Source organism: Hippocampus guttulatus, chromosome 18 (assembly GCF_054856545.1).
Source record: "Hippocampus guttulatus isolate MCC_2025c chromosome 18, RoL_Hgut_1.0, whole genome shotgun sequence".
NCBI classification, from domain to species: domain Eukaryota; kingdom Metazoa; phylum Chordata; class Actinopteri; order Syngnathiformes; family Syngnathidae; genus Hippocampus; species Hippocampus guttulatus.
The window spans coordinates 755725-783572 of NC_141278.1; the positions used below are offsets into that span (position 1 = coordinate 755725).

Consider the following 27848-nt stretch of genomic DNA (forward strand, 5'->3'; position numbering starts at 1 on the left):
CAGAAAGCAAAGCTTCGGAGTGAATTCAAGGCTTTCACAGATGCCACGCATCTCGACTTCTCGGATCCGAAGACGTTCACCAGCTCATCAAACAGCAACAAATTGGATTGTAATGATAGTGGTCAAAGCGACATCGATTATGTGTCAGAACAAAACAAACTCGCGGCTGGCTGGACGGGCAGTGCGGCTCGGTGTACTCATGTCACGTGCTGCCGCATACTCTTCCGTGTTTGAGTTTCAAGCAAGGCCCAAATTACTGTGGCAAAAATCCAAGTCAAATTGAGTTCAAGCAAACGATAAGTCAAAAGTCATACAACCTTGCTGAGTCACAATACATACGCCCCTCACTAATCGTAACTACTTCGACGGTTAGTGCAGTATCTTGAATATTTGCCTCATGGGCGAGCCGGCTTGGTCGTCAGACATCCGTACGATACACACAATGTTGAGTGCGTACAAACAAAAAGAAACATCGATCAATGATGGCAACGCTCTCCCCCGCGACTGCGCACACACACACACACACACACACGCACACACACCTGTGCACTACGAGAAGCCGGTGAACACCCATCCCCCATGACCCCCGGGAGGAGACCTGCGAGAACTGCCATTTTCTGCACCACTACCTGTCACCTGGATCATGCACGGGCAATGAAATGAGCACATCAACCTCTGCTCTCTGCCGCCACTCAGCTTCCCTCCTCCTCCTCGGTTTTTTTTGAGGTCCTTTCTCACTTACTTTTCATTCCCAGCCGTGTCAAGTCAGCGAGCTGCAGTAATTCAGCACCCCAGAGACGTGCTCACTTTGCCTGTGCAGCCCGCAAATTTCCCGTTTCTCCCTCATAAGCTCCTTTAAGAGTCTAGCGAAACAACTTCTCGTGGAAGAGAAACTGATGATACAGAATTTTGCATTTCAGGAAGTATACTGTGGTCTGGTACGGGAACTATGTGAAATCCGTTTTCCCCATTGAAATGAATGGAAATGACATTTATCCGGGGCCAGTCCCCACAAAACACTTTTGTTGTTGGTGTGTATGTCAGATAAAGAAAACAGAACTATAAACTCTATATTTAAAAAAACTATAAAAGCAAACAACCAGTGATAGAGCAGTTTTGTATTTGTCATTCTAGCTAGTTTGGATTTCATTTTGATTATTATTATTTTTTTTAATTCACCGCGTTTTAATTAGAGTCGCTGATGGTGTGGTGGTACACTCGCCTGACTTGTGTGCCGTCAGCGTGGGATCGACGTGGATGGTTGTCTCTCTCTCTCTCTCTCTGTGGCCTGCGACTGACAAGCGACCAGCTCAGGGTGTGGTCTGCCTTCCGCTCCAAGCCAGCTGGGATCGGCTCCAGCAACTCCCCGCCACTCTGTTCAAGATAAGCGGTGCTGAAAATGGATGGATAGTTTTAATTAGTTTTAAGAGCAAGTGGCTTAGTTTTATGAGCTCACGCACAAACACAACATACCTGACGAAAACAGCAGAAAACAATGTCCTCCCGTCCATCCGTCGCCGACGAACACCATGTTTTGGTGAAAAACTATGACAAAAATATCCAATTAGAAAATGTACAACATACCCGCGTGCTTCTTAACAACATACAGTAAAACACACATTAGTCATGGCCACATCGCGCTTCAGCAAGATGAGAACTAATGGGAAATATGGAGCGCAACCGATTTCCTCCATTTATTTGGAGAGTAAAGAACATGATAAAAATGGGGCTTCATGAATAACAAAATGTGCAAAGCGGAGAAGGAATTAAATTCCATTTAATGTTGTAAATTCCCCCGAGAGAACTGTACAGAGATATGGAGCTTGTCATTTGTTGATCGAACACGTTTTTGGTTTTGCACATACACACGTATGAGCGATCAGATCAATAAGCAGTGGCGATAATAGCATCAGAGTTGCTTCATTCTTGTCATTTTTGATCGTAAGCTTATCCTACAATTTTACTGACAAATTTTCTTTCAAACCGCGTGAAGCTGAAGTGTGGGCGGTGGTCACATGGGCCGTGCTTTGCACATTTTAGCGGTCCCTCTGGATGCTCTGGTGCACACTCTGCCTTCTGGCTTGTATCCAATGCATTTGTGTCACCCACCATGGGTGGCAATGTGTGTTATTAACAGCTTTGGCAAAGGGTCAGGCCTGAAACACGCCGGGCCATGTCAGGCTGGCCGTGCGTTAGGCAGTGTATGCGGGTTTGGCCTTTCCAACGGGTGACTACGTTTTTGAAGCGCCTGCCTAACACAGTGACGGGGTGAGAGCGAGGAGTGGAAGTGGGTGGGGCATGTGCCCTATACGGGGTGCGTAGCGTTCACGTGGAGGTGAACGTGTTTGGATGAGACACGTGCAATAGCGCCAGGGTAAACGGGGCATGGCGATCCGCACCGGGCGTCACATCATCTGCAATAAAGCAGGCATGAGAGATTACGCGGCTCTGTCCGGCTACCCCAAGGAAAACCGTGTGTATTAATAATATCCACACAACGGCGCTCGGCGAATCACCGAATGGACTCTGAGAAACCGAGGTCGACTCTGGCTTATCTGTAATGCCTGCGCATACACAACGAGGCTGAAAGTAAGGTCACAGGTTGCAGGTGTGGGCATACCGGGGACAGGCACAGCCTGCAAATCACCTGGAGCATCCACTGCCGAAGCAGAACAACCGAGACAATGAATATGTTGAACCAAACAAGAATGCATTCTCAAATCATAACGCGTGATCCGTTCACTGCGTGGGTCTGCAGGGGTGAAACAAGCGCTATACAAGTTTTGTTCGAGTCCCCTTTGAAATTGCAGCCCATGTTTTCCTCGAGTGCTCATGCTTGTTAGTCTCGCAAACTTTGGACTTTTGTACAGGCTGTCACGTGAGACTGCAAGTATTGTTGTACCATGTGTCTTCCTCCATTATTTATTGACACACATTCAGTGACAAGTGGAATTGGCCAAAAGAAAGGAAAGAATGTGCAAAAGTGAGAGCCAGAAGCGCACCTCCAAACACTGTTGCCAACTTAGCTACTTCTCGCTACATTTTTTATTTGGCAAGTTTTCGCAACCCCTCCAGCGACTCGTTTTCCAAAAAGCGACTCGCGACAAAACTAGCAACTTTTTCCGGTCTTACAGGAGACTCAGATGTGAAATCACGCACCGTCTCTTTTGGGTTGGATTGTTAATTCTCAAAGTTCATGTTTCTTTGTGACCAAACCAAACTTAGGAAAATAAAACTAAACCAAACAACCAAATAAATAAATAAATACCCGAGCTTAACCCTCGCCCCAAATAAAAAAAAACCCAAGAAACTCCACCCGAGTGTCTCTACTGGGCCACTTTTGCTAGTTCCAAGCCTTGATAAAGGGGGAGCGTTGGAATGGTGACATGAAAAGAAACAAGAATCGACAGAAGAAAGTTCATTTGTAATTCTAAACATTGTTAGGGTGCTTTTTGGTGTTTTATTTGTAGGCTCAGTACCATATCCGTTTATTTATTGAGGGAAACGCAAAGTGACGTGATTCGTTTCCTTTTCGCCTGCCAGTCTCTTATCAGACGGGCACATAAGGAGTCCGTTGAATCAAAACGATCTGGAGAACGCGGCACCTAAAAAAAGGCGAGCTTTAAAGTATTTTAGAACATACACTGCTTTGGCCCGAATTAATTCACGGATTTTGATATCAAATGGCGTCCTTGAGGTACAAAAATAACGACACCTTTGTTCTGTACAACGCGCAAAGCATTTGACGGGGATTATTCCGCTCGGTGAACGGCGTCCGCGAACCGCCGAGCTCAACGGCGAAGCGTGAGGAATTGCCAAAGATGTTGACACCAAAGACGACATTGATGCGTGTCGAGCTCATGTATTCCGCAGCATAAACTCAAATATTATCCTGACAAGTGTTTGGCACCGAGAGACAAATGTGTCAGTAATATTAATGAGGGCATCCAAAAGACGGCTAGAAATTGCCAAGACAGCCCAGACACAGAAGCTCGCCGAGGCAAAGCGCTTCATCACGCCGTAGCCACAGAAAATAATCATTACACGGCCGAGCCATTTGCCTCCCCTCCGTCGGGTGCCGTGGGTTGCTCCGATGCTATTTAATTAATCTCAGCAAATCAAGCTTTTTTTTTGTGCGTGGCAATCGGATTCGGGACATGATCCCGCGAGACCGGATCCACTTCGCGTTTCGGAAAAAATCTTGTTGGTTTTCTCCTGGCGATCACAAACTATGTTGGCAGAGTATGCAATTAGCCGCCGCCATTTGGGTGAAAAATCCGGAAAGATGCAAACATGGTAAAGTGCATTCGTCATGTCAGTTTTTAGCACGTGTCTGCAGCAAACCGTGTCAAAGTCGATTGATTTATTTTTCCACTCCGACCAAAATCGGACTCATGCGTTTGGAGGAAAACATAAAAAAAAAAAGTTGAGTTTGTGACAAAATGCCAATCATGTGACGATGACTAAAAGTCTATTATTGCATTTTGATGACAATACGAAATGTGGCACATTGAGTTACCGTGCAATCATTTGAAACATGATGTAATTATGCAGGATTTTATCACTCAAATGTAAATCAGCGGGAAATATTTGCATCTTCCTGATTTATTAGACTCCAACTTCTGTTGATATTTATGAACTTGTCCTTTGCCAAGAAGGAAGAGGGATTTATTATCACGGAATCTCTGCATTATGATAAAAAAGTTACAGATATATAAAAAAACAACTGACTGCTTAATGAGCAACTAATGAGCATGGAAATCACCCAGCGTGTCAGAACTTGAGTCGTCGTATCCCATTTTCAAATCAAGGTTCTGTAAAAGGTGGATGACGTGCGCAGCCACCGCGAACAGAAAGACAACGGCAGCTTGAGATCAATACCATTTCCCTCCTTTAGCCGCTTAATCACGCCTATGACGGATGGCAATTGTGGTCAACTGAGGAATTTTTGGAGGAATTGAAACTATTCTTTTCAATTCCTACGTACCAGGCGCAAATGACAAATCAATGAATTTCAATTTGCTCCAAGTGAATGATTCCTTTCTCGATTTGAATGCAGCGGGAATTCTGTTGAAACGAAATTAGCTCCGACTAGATCCGATAAGGTCGCGCTTCGATGCCGTTCAAACATGCGGCCAAGCCGTTGGAATGTATTGATAAAATCGTTTGAATGGATCGACGGGCGCTCCAAACATTGTGAAGAGAAAATAGAAGTTAAACTTGAAGAAATTTCAAACCGAATGTTGAGCGGCGCGTTGTTTTTGGCATTGAGCCTCCGTTTTACAAATACGTTTGAAAGACTTCTTCAAAACGTTCGAATGGCTTTGCAATACATTCGACGCAGCCCGGTTAAAAACCGTTTCCTCCGCACTGGCTGGTCCACGCATCTCTACGCAACGGACTTCCATATGCACAAACATTTGACTCGGTCAAGGAATAGGGGAGAGTTTGGTACATCGGTTGGGGGCGCTGATGCATTTGTTAGGCACCGTTTATGGGATTGCCTCTGTGGTTAAGGACGTCTAATGCGCAGTTGCTAAGCCTTCGGTGAGGAAGGGCAAGCCGCGCCTCAACGCATGCAGAGGCTTTCGCAAGCGGATTGAAGGTCTCTGCACTGAGGTGAAAATCCCTCTTCATAAAAAAAAAAAAACAAAAAAAAACAAGCAAGTGATGACCCCCCCCCCCACCCCCACCCCCGTCCAATATTTGAGCGTCGCTCACTGAATGTGAATTGGTGTTAGATTGGATGGCGTGCTCAGTATTAAATTGAAGCGCATGCAGACGAGGGCTCTGAAAGATTTGATATGGAAATGAGTCGAGAGCGGTGCTTTATTCAGATTAGGGCCCGTGAAGACGAACGCAACATGTGTTCTGTTTGAAGCGGTTTGCGGTTCAAAGCACCGAGTAATGCGGAGAGCCAATTTTGTGACGTGTCTGTTCTATACAGTTGAGTGGAGAAAAAAAAAAAAATCAATTAAGGCATTCACGCTGGAACGGATTAATTGCATTCCCATTCATTTTAACGGGGAAAAACAATTTGAGATACATATGAAGTCATAACAAATCAGGTTTCCCAAGGCACCAGTGGACGGCGTTCATAGTGAGGGGCCTTTGGCGCCTCTTCCCGAGCAGCCTAATGTCCTTGCCGCTGAGCTTGCTTTTCCGCCCCACCCACAAATGGAATGCATCAAATATTGACCATATGACCGACGGTGAACATGGAGAAAATATGACTTGCGACGCGGAACCTTTTCAAATAAAATACGTGAAAGAGACAGCGGAGTGCGGGAGGGGGGTGATGAATATTGTGAGGCTATCCGCATGAATCCACGCATGGGCCCCGATCATGATCAGGATCATTTTTTGTCTGGAAGTTGAGTCTTATCCACCCCCCCCCCCCTCCCCCCTCCCCACTGCCCCATCCATGCTCCGTCATCCATGCCGAATGTGAATTGTCTCCAAACCGGAATGCGGGCAGCTCATTTTTCAAAGCCGCTATCCCTTTAGTGCAAAGTTTCAAGGGAATGCTCCTCTCACGCTTGTTCCACATTACATGACACCCTTAATCCAATTTGGTTTGAAAGTACATTTCGTTGCTCGTTGGCGTCTCCTTTTAATCATGTGCCGGCGTGTGCACCCACACACGTGCGCGTGTGCGATAGTTCCGCATGAGCGCGTTGGTTCGCGTACGTACGTAGCGCAGCAAAATATGCATGCGCAAATTTGCGTGGGCATGGCCAGATGTGTCGGAGTGTGTCACGTCTCTGCGATGATGGCTTTCAGCTGCTTGGTCTCTCGGGACTTGCGATACATGCACGGGGGCGCTGCGGCTGCTAAGCACCATTGCGTCCGCGCGCCCGGCACAGGCCCCGCGTAGAAAAAGTACAAAATCGCCTGCGCCGAGTTGCAACAGAAAAGGTGACAGAGGCTGTTATGCAGCCACTATCAATGGGTCAACTTTACTTTTCACCCACTGAGATGTGGGTGAAACAAAAACAACATCTTTTTGTATCAGACAGTTTTGCAGCTGACATCAAGAATCAATAGTTTCTTCAAAGACTCAATTAAATCTGACCTTTTGTTGCGATGAGGCGAGTGACAGCCTTGAAGAACTCTTGTGCGTTTGTTACGAGAGGTTTCGGGTTCCGCTGCCTTATTATGACGCTCACTTCCACGCAGGCTCGCTGCAGCTCTTCAAGACAATCTGTTAGGGAAAGCAAAAAAAACACGACAAGTTTAATTCAACATTTTAATTTGGCGCGTGTCAAGTTGATGGAATGTTTCCAATCCACCGAACCACTTCAGTGGACCATTTTCTCGAATCATTCCAAGTTCCAAAAAAAGTGTCCTAAATGTGAAATAATAACAGTAAAATAAATACATATAAATGTTGGCTCATTTTACAGAGTTTGGTCTTTGGCGATAAAAAAAAGAAGATTGAGCATGTGACGGTTACAACCTGTTCAAATGAATTTTTGTATGGCTTGAAGGTTTCACCCAAGCTTCTAATCCTCAGAGGGGAAGATACATCTAATCAGAATGGTTTTGTTTTTCAGTGGGGGCTTAGTGAGTGCAAGCCTCTCGCTGGTGTAGATTCCTCCTTTCTGCCGTGTCGGCTCAGGTACGTTTTGTCGATTGTACGATCGCTTATCTTGAACTATATCTGATCTGTTCTCCAAAATGTGAAGCGTTTTCTTCACTACATTCACGTCTCATTTCCAGAAGCCAAATTAAAGATCCATCTCCAAAACAGATCAAAACGTGTGCAGGGATGTGTACAATCATTTCTGTTTATTCATCTCAGCAGCACAAAGCCCATCAGCGTGCACTTTGGCTAATCGCATATTAATACGAAATGATGCCGTCATTTTAAAAGCTGCGCTGCACTGGGAGACGCTCGGGATGGCAAAACGTTGTAGGCTTCATCAGACAAGTCTGATCTGTGAAAAGGTTTTTTTTTCCCTGACGCGCCGTCTGAGGCCCAAATTAGTTGACAGAAATGTTCACATCTTGCAACGTGCATCCGCCGTTACCAATTGAACGAAAACAGCAATGTTTGTTTTGAACCAGTTATCACAAAAAATAAAAACAGTTTTGCCCCCCCCCCCCCCATTATTTTTCACTTGAATGAAAAAAAATCGATTTCAAATTCTTGTTCAGCGATTTATACGAGAGAAGCCGACGGAACATGTTTGTCAGGATGAACCGTGTCACCGTAACATGTCAAGATGAGTACAAAACAAACACGGCGCACTGCTGAGCGCCGCGCGGATCACACGAGCGAGTCAAGCTCAGCTCCTACGCACTTGTAGCACCCAGAACTTCTAATTAAGTTGTTTTGAACTTTGGTGCTTTGTTTTTATGTCTGCATTGTGAGTGCGTTTCTAAATCCCCACCGCTGAACGCGGTATCGTTAATGGCACGTCTGTTCCTGACTCTTTTTGTGCATTTTTTTTCTTTTTTGCTCGCTTTGCTTTCATCCCAGATCAGAAGAACGTCGACATTTAAAGTCTTTCTATTTTCAAATGGCACATAAATAAGTGACAGTGACAGTTGAACTGTTTCATGTCAGGCCGCCACTTGACTTGATGCTCCTTTGTCGTCGTTGATCTTTTTTGATCTCCAATTTCCATTTCCAATTTCTTTGGTTTTTTGTTTTTCCAGAAACGCACCAATCGTCACCTCTCGCACAAGGCAGTGGCATCCTGCGAAGAAAACATTCTGCTCTTAAAAAAGATTTGCCTTTTCAGACAGTTACGGTGTAAAGTTGGCCTGCCTCGTGAGTGCAGTTCCTGATATTTTGGTTACACGTGATAATCAAAAATTAAGAGCGTCTCCCAGTGTGATGCGGTGCAGCTGCCGTTTTTTTCCCCCCCGCACAAAACATATGAAAACATTTTTGGTTGTTTTGTTTTTGGGCAGGGGGCGGCTTGGAACATCATTTCAATGGGGAAAGATAATTGCTGTGCTCATTTTTCATCAGAGGCAAAAATGTTGCGATGCACACCCCCGATAAAACCAAACTCCAAATTGTGCTCAAGATTTGGAGTTGTTTTGAGCAAAGGTGCTCCGTTGCTTCAAAGCAAACACCGGGCTCCGATTTCGAGCGGACGGGAGTGTGCTACGACACGTGTTAATGTGAACGAAAGGTTCACAGCTTTCCTTGGGAAACGCATACCTGCGCAGTCTGCGGTTCAACCTCATCCATATTTAATGGCAAAGGGGATGGAGCTCTCTATTATTGATGGCCAACTGCTCAGCTGTCCGCCCTTTTGAGGAGTTGAAGTTACACAGAATGACTGGTAAGTGATTTCCAAGGGAATCAACCTCTCGGGTCCACATGACCAATTCAGATGCTCTAGGATGCCACGACTTGCTTATATTGGAGCCATTTAACTTAAATGCACAAAACGATCACAATTCCAATGCCAATAACCCCCCCCCCCAAAAAAAAACATTCCTTTGAATAACCAGCACTGAAACCTTGCACTGCCAAAAAAGAAGCAAAAAGTCGTTTCTGCGCGTCCGCCCGAGCTTAGCGAGCAGTGATGCATGTGCAGCATTTCGAGGGCGAAACAACATGCAATGGTAATTTATCTCTTCCGACAGTCATGTCGAAAGAGAACACAAACGCTGACATGTAGCAGGAGGTTAAATAATGAAATTGCAGTTCGAATGGATGAGCGCACCGTGATTCCGTTGAATAAGCTCTCCCAGGATTGAAATATTGTCTTTGCTCTCGTTGCACGCCATGTCACAAAACGTTGCGGCTTGGGGCTCGGCTCGTCCCGCCGGGGATTGCCAACAGCGAGTCACTGGCAAGATTCGTTTGCCGCACTTTTTATTACAGTGGACACCCTTCCTGAGGCAATTCCCCCTCCGCACCCGCCGCCCCTTTTTTTAATCAGCATTTTGTTCCGTTCGGGTTGACATGCTTCTCCTTCGTGTGTTAAATTATTTTGAGCTAATTATTGAGACAGAAGTGAATACAAGCAAAACAAAACACTGGACACTTCATGAGGTACACCTGCCCTGAACAATTTCCTGGTGTAAAACTCAATTAATGGATCAGAATTGGTATATGAATGTGTGCGTGTATTTTGCTTCTCAGACAGACTTTGCATGATGTTAATGGCTGTCACACACACGGAAGGATCATGATCTGACTGGTGGATCCCCATCGGGTCCCAGTACGTACTACGGGACTGTCCTCTCAGGTAACTAGAATGCAGGTTGCTCAGAAAGCCATAAAAAAATAAACTAAATTGAAATCAAAGAAAAGAAATGACGCTGCAGTGCTCGTCGCCGCCAAGTGCATTTCTGCCCGCAAAGCGCCTGCATGCACACCTGTGGTTGCCAAGGAAACAAAAACTTCCACCTCACTCCTTATTTTGGAGAATCCGAATGATTCCCTCTTCTGCCACTTTTTTTTTTCCTTTTGCCTTTTCCTTCAGCTCCCCTCTGTCTGCCGCTGACACGATTTCAGCCCTCCATCCTCATGTCTCCTGGGGCTCATGGGACCTTAAATGGAGCTTGAATGAAATCTCGGGGATCGTCCTGTGGCCGTTTCACTCCGGTTTGCTTTCACCAGGGGTGGGAGCCCCTTTTTCGGCTGCGCACCGCAGATGCAGCGGAGTCGCTAATTGCGGGGCCTCGGGACAAGTGCGGGGGCGTAGAAGGGTGACACAGGTGAATTCGACGCGTGCTCTTTACTTGGTTCAACTCTGAATTCTCTCGCCAGCCGGTCCTGTTTAAGATTTCAGTTGCTCGAATGCACAATGATTTCGTTTCAATTTGCACACTGTGGAGTCTTGTGGCTAGGCTAATTGGAATATTCAAGAGAGGCTAAAAACACACGGCGCGCGTCCTCATGAATAGATCAACGGGCTGCAAGCCAAGCACAGGCAGTAATGCGCTGCGGCGCCAATTCTTGTTCCTAGCGCAGAATAAAGAGAAACTCGAATGAACAGAAGAAGAAAAGCTTTTCTAGTTAAATCTCTTTGAAACACCTGCCAAGTGTTATTATTTGGTGCTTTTCACATTGTGACAAAGCTTAGGGCGCTCCAAATGCAAACCGAGTCAACTCAAATGCACGCTGAACAATCTAGCCAGCAATAGCTGGACTATCAAATTGTCCTCACGTTGTCCAGGACAGTTCTGCTTGATTGATTGGTTGATCCGAATTGGAGCTTCCTGTTGTGTTTATAAAAACACCGTCTGCGTATTTTCAATGTATGAACAACTTTTGAAGAGCCAGACAGGAAGATTCATTGTTTGTTTGGGACACACTGAGGACATCAAAAGTATCAGGGTAGAAAATGTCTCTGCCAACAATTTTATTTGATTTCATTTTCTGAAAAGAGGCGCGCTCACGCAGGTACAGGCACAAAACATGCAAATCAGCGCCTCAGAGATCAGACTGCTTTTCAAAGATGAGTCATTGAGATCCATTGTGGTGAAAGATCGCATGAAGACAAAATTTTCTCAATATTCAAATGTATTCAGAGTTGACTGACATTTCTTCTTTTTTTTTTTTCTATGCAGCACCATTTGAATGGGGACTTGGGAGCATCAAACTACGCGGTGCGTTGGTACCAACTAGTGTGGCATGGCTGAGCACAGAAATTCTTTGTATCTGAATAATCGTCCAAGAGTTACATTTGATCCCTCATTACTAATTTGTGGCACGACCGCAAACATCAGGCCTAGGTGAGAAATAAGTAGAAAATCCAGACAGCGTCGATGAGCTGGAAGACACTCGGCTGAACGCAAATTAAAATGAGGCATGACGAGGGAGCCATATTTAGGGAACTCTCGATGGCCCTTCGGGACCGATTGCGCCCGCGTTCGGGGATCAAGGGCAGCTGTGCTGCTCACGCCGAGCATCGAAGCTGAACTAATGAGAATGTAACGGCCCCCTAACAAGCAGCTCACTAGAATGAGTCGGCTCCGAAATCACACTCAATACATATGATTCAACAACTGTCATTCTTTTTTGGGGGGAAAAAAAAATGGACTCGATATTATCTTCAGCGTGCCCAGTATCAAGTACCTTTGGGATGGTTGACTCCTTTGCAATCAGGCCGACAGGGGGTTGCAATGTGGCACGTCTTATGGTCAGTGTTCAGTTGTCCATCTCAATAGTCCAGGCTTCCAATGTGACCGCAAGCAGACATTGGTCGAGGAAAGATGTGCTCCCTCTTACAAGTATCAATCAAGAGGCAGGCAGCAGCATCTGGACCAACTGGAGACGCTTGATGGAGGATTGGCTGACTCCAAAGTAAGTTGCATTACAATAATCCAGCAGAGATGCGATGAAAGCATGAATGAGTGTTTCTTGAGAAAGGAGAGGCTTTGACTTTATCCAGCTGCCTAAGATGAAAGAAGTTGGATTGGAGAATGGCACCAATTTCAAATCGCTGTCCAGTTTAGACCCAAGTACAAGAGTGCTGGCTTGAGATAAAGAGCCAGGGGGCCCCAAGTCCACAAGATGGAGTGTACATGGACCAGTGAGACCAAACGGCATCACTTCTGTCTTCTTTTCAGTGAAATCCAGGTCTTGATTTTCTCCAGACAGGATAAAAGTGGCCTCAAGGTTTTTTAAAGTTCGCCCTCTCCTCATGATTCAATTTGTATGGGGCTCCCCACCACCACCACATCCACCACTGAGCCTCATTTTGCAGCTCGCACGCAGAAGGAGTGCACACATGTAAATTGTTAATTTGGTACCAAAAAGAACGATGCCACGGGCCTCAGCTGGTGAAAAAAAGCAATCCTCTTTCCATTAGGCTACTCTCCTCAGTGAAGTGATTCCTATTAGAGTTCAATTTAGAAGACGATATCACACTCAACTGTTTACCGGCCCGAATGAGACCAGGTGACTTTGTCTTGCTCTAATTTCTCTCTCACGTCTCCTGCTTTTTCCTCAGTGGCCTTTGAGACAACTTTTGTTTCGCCTCACTTGACCGCACTTACAAAGTCGCGCATGCTCGCAGGTGTTTCCAGAGGGAATCATATCTCGTGACTGGAAAAGTGACGCAAACGGTCACGTGGGTGGGAGGGGGCAAAGCCCAAACGATGACGTTTGACGCTGATGCCGACTGATTCCACGAGCAAATCATGTCGAGCGAGAAATGGCAAAACTATTAACTTACAGGCACCCAGCGTGATGCTAGCCCGCTGTGCATCGCCTGAACCGCTCACAGTCCGTCTGCCTCTTTCATCAGAGCAGACATCTCAGCTGGAGGTGGGGGGGGGGGGGGGGGGTTGTCGGGAGAAACAAGGCAAAGTCTCCAGATGAAATAGTATTGACCTGCCAAAACCCTGTTGTTTCTCAGAGGACATAACCAATCACCAAAAGGCCAAGAAACAGCGAGAGCGTGTGCAAACACAGGAAACACACTTGTCATAAGCTTGACTTGATATTTTTTTTTTTCTGTGTGTAGATTTCAAACATGTATCCAATTAAAACCGCACGTTTTCCCAAACTGTTCAAAAATAATTAGGGCAATTATGCTACAACCCAATCTCGTGACAATGTACCTCGAGAGACATAACGAACAGTAGTTCGTTGTTACCATCTCCAATAAAATGGCCGCCAACTCCATGTTTACCACAGTACGAACATTTATAGATGTAAAAACATGAACCTGCAATACAGTATCAACATGTCAATTACATGTATACAGTATGAAGAAGAATAAAAGGATTTTATAATAGACGAAACAAAGAACTGTGGCGTTTGTTCATAAGCGAGGTCGCGGTGGCAGTTAGCTTCCCACGGTTTGGCGTCATGAAGGCCTTTTCACTATTTTGTGGGAAAAATCTGGTCGTTACAATGAAGTTGATGTATGTTGTCAGGAAAATTGGCAAATGGAAAATGAATGACTGGAAATCGGGTCTTGTGGATGGTATAGGGGTGGAAACGTAAACGGGGCACATTGTAATTCGGTTCTACGCTATTAGCTTAATGCTATGACAGTCTACCCTCACGCTGCTCTAAAGTAGCCATGCCAGCGGTCTTTCTGAAAGACTAGCTAGCTAGCGAACCGTGCCATATACTGTAATTGCTGATGTGAACGAAGGTGCTCAAGTTTTTGTGTAGGGCGAATCATGTCGGTCACCCAATTTCCTCAGCGGATGCCGTTTTAGCCACACTGAAAAATGTCAATGGATGGAGTGAAAATACATTTCAATGAAGTGTTGAAGTGAAGGAGAGAATGGGACAGCTCTGCACTAAATGTTGCAATCCTAAACCCAAACGAAGATCTTCCAAGTGGAACTGCCCTCTCAAGAAATAACTGGGTGACATTAAATAGAGCAAGAACCAGAGTAGGCAAGACTGGGAACAACACCTATAAATGGGGACTCTCACTCAGCAGTGAGTGTCCGTGTGGCCACCCAGTACAAACAATGGAGCACGTTCTTCGGGATTGTGAACTGGGGCCCACCTGCACAGATCAAGACCTCTTAGACACTAGTGATGCTGCCAAGCAATGGATCCAGTACTGGCGCGACAAGATATGATGATGATGATGAAGTGTTCATCTCAGGGTGTTGGCGCAGACGTTTGGAAGCGTTCGGTCTGCGAGGAAACGTTTATCCGAGAGGGTCAATGTGTCCATCCTTGAGGAATTCATCTGCGAGGAAACGTTTATCCGAGAGGGTCAATGTGTCCATCCTTGAGGAATTCATCTGCGAGGAAACGTTTACCCGAGAGGGTCAACGTGTCCATCCTTGAGGAATTCATCTGCGAGGAAACATTTATCCGAGAGGGTCAGTGTGTCCATCCTTGAGGAATTCATCTGCGAGGAAACGTTTATCCGAGAGGGTCAATGTGTCCATCCTTGAGGAATTCATCTGCGAGGAAACTTTTATCCGAGAGGGTCAATGTGTCCATCCTTGAGGAATTCATCTGCGAGGAAACGTTTATCCGAGAGGTTTCAATGTGTCCATCCTTGAGGAATTCATTTGGGGATTAGATCTAAAGAGCCGCCCAAAAGAAAGCGATATCGACTCAATGCCCACGAGGGATTAGATTAATCAGCAAGGCAGAGGAGGAATTAATCTCAATTTTGCCTTTCCACAAAGTTCCATTTCATCCTGAAACCTTGAGTTTCTTTCTGCCAGAGTTTCTTCAACTGCATTCTTTTTTTTGTGTGTGTGTGTTTGAATAAAGACAGCGCTGTATAACTTAGCCGAAACGCTGTTGGCATTGTCAAATGTATAACTTCGTGTTCAGTAAACAATTTGGATACGTAAATCTAAAACTGATTGGATAATGCTTTCAACCAAGGTAGCATTTGGCATTAGCCTACATAACTATCAGTCACCAGATTGATTTGCAATGTTCAAACCTTTAGGCCCAGATGCCCTCCTCTCAGAACTTCCCACTTGGCTTGGTTTTGGTGAATTTCAAGTCGCACTCACATTAGCCAATCCGTTTCAATGCTTTTGATTGCGCTACGACGTTCATCTTGTCGACTTTGGGTAAAATTAGGTTTACGGTTTCTTTTTCTCCAGACAATGTTTCTTTATTTAAATTTTTTCTCCGAAAAGAGGTGAGCTGTAACGCGACATAACTCCACTTCCATGGACGCGGAAGCGGCTCGGACATTGTAATCAACGACTCCCATTTTTGACAACTATTTCACCAAAGTCTGTCTGCTCCCTCCTACTTTATTGAGTAGACTCACATGCTTTCATGGAGAAAACTCCGTGAACGCTTTGACCATCGCTCACCATACTGAGATGAGCTGAACTGCAGCGCTGAAAGGGATTTGCACGTTCATCAGCAAGACCATAACACGCTAATTGCATGGCGGTGGGCATGGCAACATTCGTCATCGGCGTGTGATTTGGTGACCAGGCACAGTTGAAGTGTGCTTTCCTTCACCTCATTAGCGGCTCTGTAACACGGTTTCCAAAACAAGGTAATTAGTCCTGTTTGAATAAATAAACCATTTTTAAATATTGAAGAGATAATAGATGAAATGCTGCTGCACAAGACAGACTTCCAAACAACACCTTAACGCATCGCGTGCTAAAATCATGCATTTCACCATTTTTTTTTCTCCCTTTTGTCAATGTTGCCGCAGTTGCCTGCGTATGTGGCTCACATCAAATAAGGAGTCTGATAGAGGGCTCAATATTTTGTTCTCACTGCAACCGCGTTCTTTATTCTTTATTTAGCCACACGAGACCTCCGCATGAGATGAATATTTCTGGCTTGAACGATTTTCAAATAGCTGGCAGATGGACGCCGCGTGTGAATTAAAAGTGGCATTTTGTAAAGACACACGAGGCATCGTGGTCCTAAAATGTGATGATTACAACGACAAGTCCAATTGCGGGTGCGTCAAGGTTTGAGCTTCACAGTGTGGACGGCTTCAAAAGCAAATCCGACAATGGTGTGAGCGTGCGTGTGTGTCTGTGGGGGGGGGGGGGGGGGGCGTGCTGACTGATAAAGTGTTAAGGGCAAAAGATCAACATGAAATATCAGAAAAAGAGAAGTTGCTCAACTAAGTCCCTTGCGCTCAATGCACCCTTCTGGGTTTTTTTGGGGAGGACTTACTGAATCCCACCCACGCAGTGCAGGTCACTTGCGCGCGGTTCTTCCCACACACTTTTCCTCGACGTAATTGCTCCCTGTCGACAGAGAACGTAAAATACATAACAGTGATACGCTGAGCTCGATGCTCGGACGAATGGACGTTTCAGTTTTCAAGCCATGCAAAGGGTCGCTCCTTTAAATCCCTTCATTTGAATCAATCACAGGTGACCTTTTACTGCCACCGTGGAGTGCGCAAAGCCTTGATTAGGAGCGCCGGTGCTCGTTAGTCACAATGTCCATCTGCTCTTTTCCATCCCACACCTTCTAATCAGACCCAAGCACTCAGACATCTGCAACTTCCTTTGGCTGATTATCGAAATGCTCCGCGACCCTCCCACCGCATGCCCAACAATCGACGTGCATATATCCATTTTTTCCGTCGGTGTTTGCAGGAAGGACGTCTTTATCTCCGGAAGCACTGTTTTCGTTGCGAGATGGGCAGTGCGGCGTTTAAAAATAGGAGTGTCGTGAAGACAAGATCAATTACAATCTCTAACAAGGTTAAGAACCGCCGCTTCAGTGTCAAACTTTTGCGGAAAAACTTTTTGGCCGTGTACTGTTCAATGAGGTAAGTCTCCAAATTGCTCTTTTGTATCGAGCATGTGGCTACGGAGTGCAAAGAATAGCTTGCGAGCAGTCAAACCAAAGAGTTGTGTAACTCGGTACTGGGAAGCAATTGAAACTAATTTGGCAAGAGATGGAAGAGAATAAGTGACAGTGAATAGCATCCCAATGCCCTGCTTATTGTCGGCACCCGGCCCGTTTAGATTTCGAACCTGTGTTGTCGGCACCTCTCTGAAAAAGACAAAGCAAGGGGCAGGCGGATGTTTAAGCCAGAGAAAGATGCGTACTCCTATCACGTTGAAAAATCATATAACGACTATGACGTGGCAGCCGAGCCGAGCGAAGGGTGGCAAAGCGCTGCAAATGCAGAGGAGGCGATCTTTAGTTCAAAAAATCAAAACGACAACAACAACACCAGTCTGAAAGGGAAAAAAAAAAAAAGTAGAGCAAGGGCAAAGGGGAAATAATTGGACGAAATGGATGGAAAATCTCCAAAAAGGCAGCTTTGAAGAGACGCTGAGCTTCAGTGCGAAAAGCGCATGCTTGGAAAATGGGCACGATCCTATCATTAGACCGGAAAAATGTTTTCTTTGTGGAAAGGCTGACGATGAAAAGTGCTAAGTTGAAAACAACCATCTGTTCTAACTTGATATTTAAATGGCAACCTGCACGGCAGCTTGTAATCCGCAACGCCGTTCATTGGCCTTATCGCCGCGGCATCCTTGAATCGCCTCCTTTAGTGCTCTATAATATTGCCGCAGCAGTTCAGAAAGCTCTCGCATTGTTCGAAGGAGGGTGATGTTACCCTTCAGAGTTGGGCGCAGGGCTTGTACACTTTATACCAAGTTGTTTGGTCTTCAAACGGTGCCGTTCTTGACCAGACTCCGATCTGAACGTATTCCCACCCCGGTCATTTGATTGTTGAATTTTGGCAGGTGAAAAGAAAAACCTCTTGCCAGGTGGAGATTTTGCCCAAAATATTGCGATGCCTCGCAGCACACGGCAGACCCAAAGAAAGCCAACAATTTGGGGTCTTTTTCCACGACATCGAATGAGTACTTTTGGTGTTGCTGTCTCGCAAAGCTCAAGTTTGTGTTTTGACCCATTTGGTTTGCGTGTTGAGAGCGTGAGTGGCAGATAGGCAGCCTCTGCCTGGGAGAGCCAAAAAGCCCCAGCGACTGTGTCGGATGCTTCACTGATCCGGGGCGAGGCTTTTATTTCTGTCTCTCTCCGAACGGACGGCTGCACTGTCAGGTCAGCGGAAGCCACGGCGACCTGACATGGCATCTCAACCTGAACTAAAAGCTGCCGCGCTGTAACAGAACCGCAGAGAGAGCAAGTAGGTGGAAATACCCAAGGTTTCCGGCAAGCGTTTGATTTGAATGCAAATATGCCATTTGAGTGACTTGGGCAGGATGCAAACATCGTGCAAGGCCTCAGGCTCGCTTCCCGAGTTGAGAGGGAAAACTCCCGAAACAAGAATTCCAATTGGCGCCTGTTTTGAAGGAGCTGACGTTCCCCTTTGCTGGCCTGTTGCACACGCTTGTCGTGCTCAACCGCCATTTTAATGATTAATATCGTCCCCCCCCTTTTTTTGGGGGCTCTCTGCAACTATTTGCATTAATGGTCTTGAATAACATTTTCGTTTTAGTTCAACCGTATTTATTTCCCTCTTTGACCCCTAAGCAAACATATCAACAAATCTTCCTTCGCTACATTTACGAAGCATCGCCGCGATGAAAAATGGATCCCTTTCGCTTTTACGTGATTTATTTTCAGTGAGTGCGGACAAAGATTTCTCTCTCTCTTATCTTTGTTTACCTTCACTGCGGGACGGCTCATCAATAGTTGGCGGTTACAGCGGCGTTTGTGTTTGACAAGCCACAAATCATGAAATCATATCAATGATGCGGTGACAGCGGGAGCTTTGTCACCAACAGAGTACCGGGAATGTCGTGTACTATTTGTGCATCGGGCTCGCGTCCGAAAGTAGACAATGGTGCCTTTTGTTCTCGACTGAAAGAGCATGACGATCAAAATCAATCACCGTGTATTCATGGCAGTCATTCAGGCCTCTTCTCGTACTCGCGTCAACGTTTCCGCATATACCGTGGATTCGGATGAGTCTGCGTTCAGTGATGGGCTCAAGATTCGGAATCGGGTCATGAGGCGCATGCGGGTCGTGGAGCCAAAAGCGAGAAGGCAGAAGAAGCAGAAATGTACCGATAAAACACGTGCGGATATATGGAGGGAAAACTAAATGGAAAGCACAACTGAGCCCTGAAAAAGTTCAAAGTAACAAAACAAGAAAGCATGACAGTAACCCAACGATCCGACCCCATGCGGTCGGCGTGGCAGGCCTTTTAAAAGAAAACCAAGAGAACGAATGACATGATGACCGACAGGTGCGAGGCCGGAGGAGAAGCCCTCCAGTGCCACCTGTTGGTCACAAACGGAACAGAACAACATCAGAAAACTATGAAACAAAACCAAGTCTCAGCTCAGCCAACACAGAAACCTGACACGTTGAATGCGGATTTATGATTTCGTCAAACAAACTGGAAGGCAACACCGGGGTACAACCATTCAGCCACCTCCAGGTAGAGCAGCTCTCGGGGGGGGGATCAAGGAAAGCGAAACACATTGACATGACAAAAAAAAAAAAAAAAACGCGACTAAATGAGACACAAATAGAATCGAGGGAAATTTTGTTGAGTCAAACTTTTCAGTTGCCTGAAATGAAGTTTGCCAAAAACACTCCTCTTGTTGATGCGGAAAAGTTGTCCGAACACAGAACGAATACCGTCTTCCGGGAAAACATGTTCAGTTTTGGAGTCAAGTGCTTGGGGAAAAATGGCCACCGTGTTATAATCACAGTTTTGAGGGCAGACGCAGCCCATTCCACTTTCAATTTTGCACCCAGATTGGCTGGCTGCCTTGTCCCCCGTTTCCTCCCCCCCTCCCCTCTCTCTGTTCCTCCATAATCCTTGGAGGCAGTGCTGACAGCGGGAGTATGATGGAGGAGAGGCCTGCTGGAGCAAAGGAGGGAAATGATCTGCTAATGTTACACTCTCTCCCAAAGGACACCTGCTTACACTCTACTACCCTGCTGAGCACTTAGTTACTGCGTGTGCGTGTGTGTGTGTGTGTGTGTGTGTGTATACATGTTTGCTTGTACAAGCGGCACTCTCGTCTTTATAGTGCATATCATTTTTTTTCTTTTTTTTCAATCAGCCGCCCTCTGTTCTCTTGAACATCATGTTTCCCTTCAACCAAAAGCATCCCAGATCCCTTCGACAGGGTTCCTGAGGACGAGTGCAGGCCTCGGCAACAGTCAGCGCATCAACATCACCTTGTTCAGAGCTCATACATTTTTTTTAAAAAAATGATGCTAGGGTTGATTAAAATAATCCGAATGCGATTATTCAACCCGTGGCTGCACCAAAGCACAAAGCAATGAATAATCATTCCTCGCAGAGGCCTTGTTGGCCGCATCCAACTCCCTGTTTTGAGGACAATAAACAATCAGCTCAATTGATTAAAACCTTCCCCAGCATTCTCATCATTTGGGACATTCACACATTTTACTTCGTAGTCATTTCTGCAACTGAGCACGCTAAGCGAGTCTTTTGCGCCCGCGGCGGGAGTTGAAAACTAAACGTCATTTGGAAAATCCCAAATGACGACAACTGGTCCTTGAGCGCTCCGAAGGTAATCTCATATTTAACGGTGACATCGTGAAATCAAATCCATTCAAGTCTTGCAATGTAACGACATGCCCATAAGCAGACGACGTGAGGAACCGATAAGGCCTAAAGTCAACATCTTGATCTTGGCGGCTTGCTCTGTGGCAGAAGGTCACAGGAGACGCACGCATGGAGAAATCGAAAATTTGAACCGCCGCTTTATTGATTGCTTTTTTGCTCATGCTAAACAGCGTCGGTCGGCTCTTTTTGAGAGCATCGAACTCCTACTGTCCACTTTTTGCGCAGCGATTGGCAGGCGGTGATGGAGAGCCTTCATTAGTTTCGCCAAGGTGGTCTTGAGTCAGGGCGGCCCGGTAGTCCAGTGGTTAGCACGTCGGCTTCACAGTGCAGAGGTACCGGGTTCGAGTTTGCATGTTCTCCCCCGGGCCTGCGTGGGTTTTCTCCGGGTGCTCCGGTTTCCTCCCACATTCCAAAAACATGCATGTCAGGCTGATTGGACGCTCTAAATTGTCCCTAGGAGTGAGTGTGAGCACGGATGTTTGTTCGACTCTGTGTGCCCTGCGATTGGCTGGCAACCGATTCAGGGTGTCCCCCGCCTACTGCCCGGAGACGGCTGGCATAGGCTCCAGCACCCCCCGCGACCCTAGTGAGGATCAAGCGGTTCGGAAAATGGATGGATGGATGGATGGTCTTGAGTCACTAAGCAGCATCTTAAAAGGGACGTGTTAAAAAAAAAAAAAAAAACGTGGGGGCTATAATGCAGTGAGGTTGTCATGGAAACCACAGTTGTTGTTTTTTACCCGCACGCGACAATATTTGGTGTGAGATTCTCCCGACGAGCCGGCCTCAAATAACCTTTCAAGAGAAGTCGCTTACCTCACTTGAGTTGGAAATGCCACATCATCTCAGCCTTCCTCTTGAGCTCTGCAGGGCTTGATTTGGATAATTGCGTGCGCAAAGTTCTCTTGACTCAAAGAGCAGTTTGCCCCGAGTTCCTTCGTGGTCATCGCCTCGCCGCTTTCTACTCTGGGGACGATGACCGGCCCCATCTGCCACATCACAAAATATGCGATCGTGCTGCACTCTGCAATACAAACAAACAAACAAAAATGATAATACATGTTTTGAATTTTCTTCAAATAAATAAGCAAAAAGAGAGCAGAGCATTCACATTTTTGCTTCAGCCCAATATAACGTGATCGCGCTCCCTCATGGTGGATGATAGAAGTCGCCGCCAACTCCCTCCCAACATCCTGCACCCTTTTCCAGACTCATTTAGCCGAATGTTTTAGATCTTACCACGAAAGAGCCGTCCATTATCTTGCCGAGCGGAACTTTCTCGCTACTAAAACACTTCTCGTGCTTGTTGCCGTCACCGGGGACCCCGCTCATTTATTTTTGGAGGGTGCTCGGTAATTAACAAGGATGCAGGATGCTTGTTTGTTTTTAAAACACCACGGCGGATTTGTGCTCGCACCAAAATGGCACAATTAATGGATGGATATGAACTGGAGGAAGGGGGGGCGCTCCACTCACTTTATCTTGGAGGAATATAGAAGTGGACGCACGCGAGGTGGAAACAATAAAGGAGGATTACTTATGCAAATGTTTAAGCAGCCAGCGAAACAGGAAGAGAATACGGAATCTCTTACAGAGGTACGGGAGGACATTTTCAAGACGCTTGCAAAGTGAGCCGGAGGTTTTTTTTTTCCCACAGTCGTGGGCCGTGGTGGGGTGGTACCGCTTCGATCCAGAGATCAAAAAATAGACCCGCGCAGGACTCACGTTGACACATTAAACATGCGGAACGTGAACTCTAACGGGGACGCCGACCCTCCCGTCCAATTCTTTGAATAAACATTTGCAAATGAGTATAAATTGGAATTTTCGGACGCGCGTTGCTTGGCGCAACCTGACACGGCCATAATGAATATCTTTCACAGCGGGGGTAGCGCATCCGCTTTGATGAGGCCCAGCCGCGATCGGCGGGAGGCGGGAGGCCGATCGCGGCCGTGCCTCGGCATCGACCGAGGGACGAGGTCGAAGGTGTCGTCTCATGACCGGCGGGTGGGAGATGAGCGTAACGAGCGGACGTAAAGCTCAGAAGGCGTCTGTACGCCGGAAGAGAAGCCGTGCGAAACCGTCACCCTCCATTCAATGGACTGACAACAATATCCAGAAGACGGCGGCGCTTTGCGTGCGGATGGCTTTTGCGGAGGCCTCACGAGCCATCATCCAAACAGAGGAGGATTTGCAGAATTCCAACTCCGTGAAGGTGACAAACCCGTACACGCAAATTTCACATGCGCTGAAAGAGATGAAAAAGAAAGCCCGACGCAATTGAGGATTTGTCTATCCTCTTACCTCCTCCTAAAGTGCTTTAGCTCCACAAGCCACATTTGTTTGATTAATTTCATGTCACATCTCCGTTGACTCAAACGTCACTTGCCTCGGCTTTGGTTTATTATTATTTTTTTTTTTACTCTTCGCACAAGCACTTAGAGAACAAAGCGTCACTGAGGAAAAAGAAAGAAAAAAAATGTGACTAAGTGAGGAAGAAGCCTGTGAGATTGCCGCCTCCTCGTATTCTTTTCTCCTTTCGATAATGTCAAGTTAAGTAAAGGACATTGTCGAGAAAGCGAGGCTAACCAACGGTTTTGTCCTGTAACATGATTCCGGGGCGACAAAGAAAGAGCACTGGGCGCGGGGTTGCAGGTGAGTTTGATTTGGAAAGTGTGTGCGTGCACAAGAAAGAGTGCGACCGCACCAGAGAATGTCAAAAAAAAAAAATGGCTGGTGGATTTGTTTTCACGGATTTTCACGTTGGAGCTTTTGGGGATTTTCTGGTGTAAAAACGTAGCCGCATTCGGAAAAGCTTGACACTCTCTTTGCGAGCTCGTCAACCGTGGATTCCTTGTGACCTCCCCCGATCAAGCCAGCTCGCCACCATTTGTCGTCAGCGCTGACGGTTGCTCTTTTGCTTTCTGCATTTAATTGGCCACTTTTAGCTGTTCATCAGCGCATGAACCCGGCATTGGCTTCTATCAAAAGAACAGCCCCCCCCCCCCCCACCCCCCGAAGGCTAACACGGGCAGCGCTCGATTCAACGGAACCTTATCAGCCATTCCAATAATCCAATTGGTTTTGATGACGCTTTGATTGTACTTTGCATTTATTTTGCCGGAGGTTGTTGTTTTTCCGCCGCCCTTCAACACACGTTGCTCAGAACAAGAGCGCTATCTCTCACGGCACAATCGCCCCGGTGTCCAAATAAGAATGTAGCTGCCCTGAGGGTAAATCCCGCTCGTTTCAAAACGTGTAACTGTTTGACCATTTTTTTTGCAGCTTCCTGTCAAAGGGGGGGGGGGGGGGGGGGGGACACAGTCACAAATGAGCCGCTTATTTGCTTGCTTTATTTAATGCGTGTTGAGCAATTAAGGAAAAACGGAGTGCGCAGCCTGACGTTAGCCAAGGCCTGCATCTGCGTTCATCTGGTCAACGTAACGCATGTCAAGTGAGTTTAGCAAGGCGAGCTAATTATTGATCAGGCGTTGGGGTGCGTGCGGACTTGGATTCGACTATATCGGTAGCCACCCGGGCAATCATACAAAAGTCAAAGGTCAACTTGGAAACTAACAAGCAGGGCAGAACTGAAATCATCGACCTTAATTTCTCTACGAAAGAACCATACTTATCCTATATGGCTCCATCGCCACGACATCGTTTGGATAATTGAAGCTTGTGTTTTTATGAGGCCATGATTCACAATGACTTTCAACACATCGGATCACGTTTTTAGATGTGCAATTAGCCTGTTTGTGCGAACGTTTGTCGACGGAAGTTGAGGCCCCCCTCCACCATGTCTCATGTCCTCTACAAGAGACGAGAAAGTTATCGCCGGGAAAACTATAAACAAGCTTCCTTTTCTCTGCTTCGCATCTGTCCTAGCATTTCTCTGATTGCTTTGCAGATGCAATTTAATTGCCAATTAGGGGGGGAGACCAAGACAGCCGTCACAATAGGTGTAAAGAGCCTGTGTGTGTGTGTGTTTTGTTTTGCAGAGGCGGGGGCGGAGGAGATTCTTTGTGTGGGTCAACATGTATTTCTCCCCTCAAGTAAGCTTCTTTGGCAGCTATCAGTGCCTGTTGGCGTGGAAGTTGTAATGACTAAGTTGTAATGATGATTTTAAATTGGCAATTTAAAAGCAATGAAAAAGAAAAATGGTTGCCGGTCCGCAAACGACATGTACTTGTGTACTTGTGACACGCAAAAGATCAGAAGCCGCCGGTCAAAAACCTTTGCCTCCTATTTACCACGCTAACAATAGCAAATGAAAATACATACAATGAAATACACATTTAATTACAATTAGGGACCATGATATTGTGGGGTTTTTTTTTTTCGGTTAAAGAATGTCATATCAGCATTAAAACCATACTAACTGGATCACTGTAGAAAAACAAAGCCAGCTCCCAATCGGATGGCAACAGAGCCGATGTGACACTTTGCGCTGGTTCCAAATTCTTTGTTCCAGTCTGACCTTTTCCGACTCCATTTCTGTCCCGAAAGCCTCGATTTTCCGTGACTCTTATTTCCCTCTCCCTTAGCATGCTTGTCCATGGGTCGGGGGTCACTGATGCTTCGAGACTAAAATGGGACCGAAGAGGCTCAAGGGTCATCAGAGAGCTTCGTCAATTTGGTCCTCAGCACCGAGCGACGACATATAGCCAACGTGAACGTTTCCGGGTTTTTTTTAGATTCTTAACTTCATCCCAATTGCCAACACTGTAATTTGAGGATAAAGCTGGATGAGACTCAAGCCAAAGCGTGTGTCAAATGTTGAAGGTGTAACGGCATAATGACGATCTTAAAAAGAAAAAAAGGCACAATGGGATTATGGGAAGAGGTAAATAGTAATAATGAGGGTGTTAGTCAAGAAGACCGGAGGAAAGGTGTCAGCCGTTTGTCTTTGCATCGGAATCACTAAAGGGAATTTAAATGAGACACGTGTGCGCAAATCAAGCAAATCGGCAATACGTGATTGTGCCAATATTGAAAACCTGAAGGGGGGCTGTTTCGGCAAAAAGTAGTCCTACTCAAATATGTGCGGTGTGTGTGTGAAGAGTAACTTTTGACAATCAATCATTCAGGAATCTATCTGCAAGTATCCCCCCCCCCCCCCCCCCCAAACGCTTCACTATCGCTACGTGGATAAATCAGTGGATGTTCCAACTACATTTGAAGCGTCGGCATTCTTCTCAATGTGTATACAGTACACGTAATTCAAACATTAGGCACAGGATACTTCGCTATTGGCCCTTTATCCATTTCCTGAATGCGTTTTAATCTTTGAAGACGACTAAATACTCTCCTCAAACATTCTTTTAGGCTTAAAATGATTAAGATCAACATCTTAATGTTTGTACAAGCAATGCGCGAGTCATGATTTATTCCCTTATCATGTTTTATAAGCTCCACACAAATTGAATTTACATTTCCTTCCTTCCTTCCTTTATGAATTCCAGCGCAAATAAAGCCTGTTTTATTGTGTTCCCGGTCCCGGTCAGAAGCTGTAATCAATTTACTCCACTCTCCCAAAGAACTCCATTTAATTAAGACAAATGGGCTCTTTTGGCACTTTAAGACGGTTTGTTTGTTGTTTTGCTGCATCCAGACCTCCGCCCTTTATCCTTCCTTTGAGAAGAGGCTGCCTGGATGCACGTTTCAAAGACTTTGCGTCATAATAGGAAGCGGCTCTCTCAGATGAAAGCCTTCGCTTTCCATTCACGCATCGCCGCGCCACCCCCCCCCCACGATGACATATGTTCTAATCACTGCGTCACATCACATTTGACGCTCTCATTGACATCAAAAGTGCCATGGTGAGATGCAAAACAATCTGAAAGAAGCAGCGGGAAGGGAAGGGAAACCGACTTCCCCGATCGGTTATGTCGAGGAGGAGAATGAGACATCCGACACCTCCTTACTTGCTCTGGCTACAGGATACAAATATATGGTGCATAGCTCCAATGAACCTGCAAATTTGGTTTTAAGTGCCCCGTGTGAAGGCTTAATGTTGAGCTTTTAATGAGGTGAAAGGTTTCTTTTTTCAAGACAATGGTCTTGACCCTGTCGGCTGTTTTTAAGACGCATCGCTAGGAAGTACTGACAGCTCCCATGAAGGCTAAAGAAACAGCCCAAGCTGTCAGCCAGCTTAGAGTTTTTCTCTTCACCCCCCCCCCCCACCCCAAAAAAAGACCATCGTATGGAAAAAGAAACCTTCAAACCAATACAACCTTATGGTCTTATGAGACGTTTTTAATTCCATCCGTAAATTCAGTTTTGAGGATTATATCGAACATCAATAAATTCCGTTCAGTGATCAACATTTGACTGTTAATTTCTGAATGTCCTTATGACACGTTCTTGGAAACCGTTCCACTCCCCCCTCCCGCTTCTTTTTTGGGAAGGGCGTGGGGCTAGTGATTCATTTCCACTTTTATGACATTCTCATTTACCTTGAAACACGATTCGTGGAATGGCCGGAATGAATCGGGGATTCAATTAACTGCCAGAAAAAGGAAAACGAAAAAGCTTCAATAACCTCCTGTGATAAGTTGGGCAGAAACGTGCGACGACTCGCTTTCAGGACCACATTGAGCCACGCGCGCATGCAAACGCACGCGTGCGCACGTAAGCACAGGTCACCAAATCAGAACCCCCACACGGCGAATAAATTCCGTGCATAAAGACGATATCCAGGCAGGCGCGGCGAAAACTTCCCACAGAAAGGTCCGAGCCAAGATTCAGATTTTTTAAATTATATACGGCGAAACGAGCCATTAAATAACAAAGCAGCCAATCGAAACAAACCAGAAATGAAATCGGAATTCACCTTTTCACCTCTCAGGTCCAAATAATGCTCCTCGGGGCGAACCGTGTGTGAGCTTTGGCTCCGATTGACG

At 46.1% G+C, this 27848-nt stretch overlaps 1 long non-coding RNA gene across 1 annotated transcript; it reads right to left on the minus strand.

Moving 5' to 3' along the window:
- Positions 1-1232: 1232 nt before the first annotated feature.
- Positions 1233-27848, minus strand: LOC147190463 (uncharacterized). Its single transcript, XR_015103647.1, has 5 exons — positions 27779-27848; positions 21760-21967; positions 7076-7204; positions 1474-1545; positions 1233-1393 (listed from the first exon to the last, which is right to left on the minus strand). It is a non-coding gene; the product is annotated as an uncharacterized LOC147190463 (long non-coding RNA).